Genomic DNA, 3,805 nt, shown 5'->3' on the forward strand with positions numbered 1-3,805 from the left:
AGGCAAGGGAAACAAAAGCAAAAATGAACTCTTGGGACCTCATCAAAATAAAAAGTTCCTGCACTGTGGAGGAAACAATCATCAAAGCTAAAATGCAACTGAAGAAATGGGAGAAGATATTTGCAAACGACATATCAGGTAAATGGTTAGTATCCAAAATCTATAAAGAACTTATCAAACTCAACACCCCCCCCCCAAAAAAAAAATAATAATCCAGGGAAGAAATGGGAAAAAGACATGAAGAGACACTTCTCCAAAGAAGACATCTTGATGGCCAACCAACACATGAAAAAATGCTCAACATCACTCATCATCAGGAAAATACAAATCGAAACCACAATGAGATACCACCTCACACCTGTCAGAATGGCTAACATTAACAACTTGGGCAACAAGAGATGGTAGTGAGGATGTGGAGAAAGAGGATCTCTCTTGCACTGCTGGTGGGAATGCAAGCTGTTGCAGCCACTGGAAAACACTACGGAGGTTCCTCAAAAAATTAAAATAGAACTGCCCTATGACCTAGCAGTTTCACTACTAGGTATTTATCTAAGGGATATAGGTATATATGGTGTGTGTGTGTGTGTGTGTGTGTGTGTGTGTGTGTGTACACACATACATACATACATACAATGGAGTATTACTCGTCAATCAAAAAGAACAAAATCTTGCCATTCACAACTACATAGATGGAACTAGAGGGTATTATGCTAAGTGAAATTAGTCAGAGAAAGACAAGTATCATAGGACTTCACTCATATGAGGACTTTAAGATACAAAACAGATGAACATGAGGGAAGGGAAGCAAAAATAACATTAAAACATGGAGAAGAACAAAAACATAAGAGACTTAAATATTGAGAACAAACAGAGGGTTACTGGAGGGGTTGTTGGAGGGGGGATGGGCTAAATGGATAAGGGACATTAAGGAATCTACTCCTAAAATCAATGTTGCACTATATGCTAACTTAGATGTAAATTTAAAAAATAAATTAAAATTTTTTTTAAATCACTCATCATATAAGAAGCAGGAAGATCTCAAAATAAATGAAAAAAAAGATAATAATTGGATACCAATACCAAGATCACAGGTATTTCAGAATTACCTGACAAGATTTTAAAGTAGACATTATAGAAATGCCTCAACAAGCCATTATGGACAAACTTGAAGCAAATGAAAAAATAGAAAGCTTCAGCAAAGACATAATAAACCTCAAAGAAATAGAAGATATCCAGAAGAACCAAATGGAAATTTTAGAACTAAAAAGTTAAACTGATAACAAAAATTACAGTGGATAGTCGTAATAGCAGAATAAAGGGGAAAGAGGAGATAAACGATGGATGACAGAACAAAAGAAATGTAATCTGAATAACAGGAAATAGCCAAAGGAAAAAAATATCAACAGCACCTCAAGGATCTGTGGGACATTAAGAAAAAAAAGGCAACTTTAATGAAATAGGGAGTCTGGGAAGAAGAGACAGACAGCACTGAAAAAGTATTCTAAGAAATAAGGATTAAAACCTCTAAGGATGGCGAAAGACATAGACCTACAAATTTAATAGTCTATACCAAGACCAACCAAGATCAACTCCAAAAATTCATGTGAGCACACTTAAAGCCACACTTCTGAAAACTCAAGACAAAAATACTTGAAAGCATCAAGACAGAAAGGACACTTTACTGAGAAGATAAAAAGAGTTCAAAGAACAGCAGATAATTCATCAGAAAACATGGAGGCCAGAAAGAAGTACCAAATGTTCACTTTTTTTCAGTTGTATATTTTGAAAATTTTTAAATATTTATTTATTTTTGAGAGAGCACAAGCAGAGGAAAAGCAGAAAGAAAGGGGGACAAACAATGCTAAGCAGGCTCCAGGCTCTGAGCCGTCAGCACAGAACCCAACAAAAGTCTCACACTCACAAACTGCAAGATCATGACCCGAGCCAAAGTCAGATTCTTAACCAACTGAGCCACCCATGTACACCCAGTTGTAATGTATTTATTGGTCAAATGTTTTATGCCTGCTTGGTATAGACTATATTAATAAAGAAGGTAAACTATTTTATTGCAATATAATGTACATGTTATATTAGTTTTGAATACACAATATAATGATTCAAAAATTCTATACGTTACTCACTGTTCATCATGGTATTTAATACTTTTCACCTGTTTCACCCCACTCATCTCCCCACTGGTAACCACTAGTTTGTTCTCTGAGTCTGTTTTTTTTTTTTGTTTTTATTTTTTCTTTATTCATTTGTTTTGTTTCTTAAACTCCACATATAAGTGGAATCATGTTATTTCTAATGTATTTCACTTAGTACTATATCTTCTAGATCCATCCATGTTGATACAAATGGCAATATTTAATTCTTTTTATGGCTGTGTAGTATTCCATAGTGTGTGTGTGTGTGTGTGTGTGTGTGTGTAACCATTTACCTATGGATGGACACTTGTGTTGCTTCTCTATCTTGGCTATTTTAAATAATGCTGCAATACACATAGGGGTTCATGTATCTGTTTGAATTAGTGTTTTTATTTTCTTTAGGTAAATACCCACTAGTGGAATTACTGGATCATATGGTAATTCTCTGAAGGAGCATATTTTTAAAGTGCTAAAATGAAATATTTGTCAATCCAGTGAAAATATTCTTCAGGAATGAAAGTAAAATCAAGACATTCTCAGATGAAAAAAAAATTAAGAGAATTTGTTACCCCCTCCCCCTTCAAACTCTAAAGGTCGTTCTCTAAAGAGAAAAGAAACAATAAAAGACAGAAACTTGGAATATCAGGAAAGTAAAAAAGAACACAGTAAGCAAAAATATAGATAAATACAATAGTCTCTCTTTACTCTCTAGAATTTTCTAAATTATATTTCACAGTTACTAGCCAAAATCATAATACTGTCTGATATGATTATAAATGTATATGCAGGAAGTATTTAAGACAATGATATTATATAGACAGAGAAAGTAAAAGAACATGAAAGAAAATAATGTTTCTATACTCCAACTGATAAGATGATGGCATTAGTGGATATTGATGTTATATACATATTTTTTATATATATTTATATAATATAATGTAATATCTAGAGCAACCACCAAAATGGCCATACAAAGACATACCACTCAAGAACATTTTAGAGAATCAAAATGGAATTGTAAAATATGCTTAAGCAACACACAGAGAGGCAGGGGGAAAAGAACAAAAAAAGCAGAGACAACAGAAACAAACAAAAAAAGACAGATTTAAACTCCAATTTACCAGTACTTACATTAAAAGTAAATGATCAAAATATAGCAGCTAAAAGACTAAGATTAGCAGATTGGATTAAAAAACATGACCCAACTATATGCTGTCTACAAAAAATCACTTCAAATATAACAGTATAGGCAGTTTAAAAGTAAAGGACAGAAAACGATTATCACACCAGTATTATTTAAAATAAAGTAGGAGTAGCTACATCATGTAAATTGACTTCAAAACAAGGAAAATTATCAGAAATGTGAACGAATTTTATCATTCTATAATGATAAAAAGGTCAGTTCACCAAAATGACCTAGATGAGTCATAATCCTAAGTGAGTATGCTGCAAATAGCAGCGCTACAAAATACATGAAGCAAAAACTGACAGAACTGAAAGGAGAACTTTATAAATACAAAATTGTAGTTGGAGACCTCAACAATCCTCAATTTATGGAACAATTAGATAGAAAATCAGTAAAGATATAGAAGAACTCAAAACATCATCAATCGATAGAATCTAATCTATGTTTATATAACACTCTGCCAGAATAC

Source organism: Panthera tigris, chromosome A1, assembly GCF_018350195.1.
Source record: "Panthera tigris isolate Pti1 chromosome A1, P.tigris_Pti1_mat1.1, whole genome shotgun sequence".
NCBI lineage: Eukaryota > Metazoa > Chordata > Mammalia > Carnivora > Felidae > Panthera > Panthera tigris.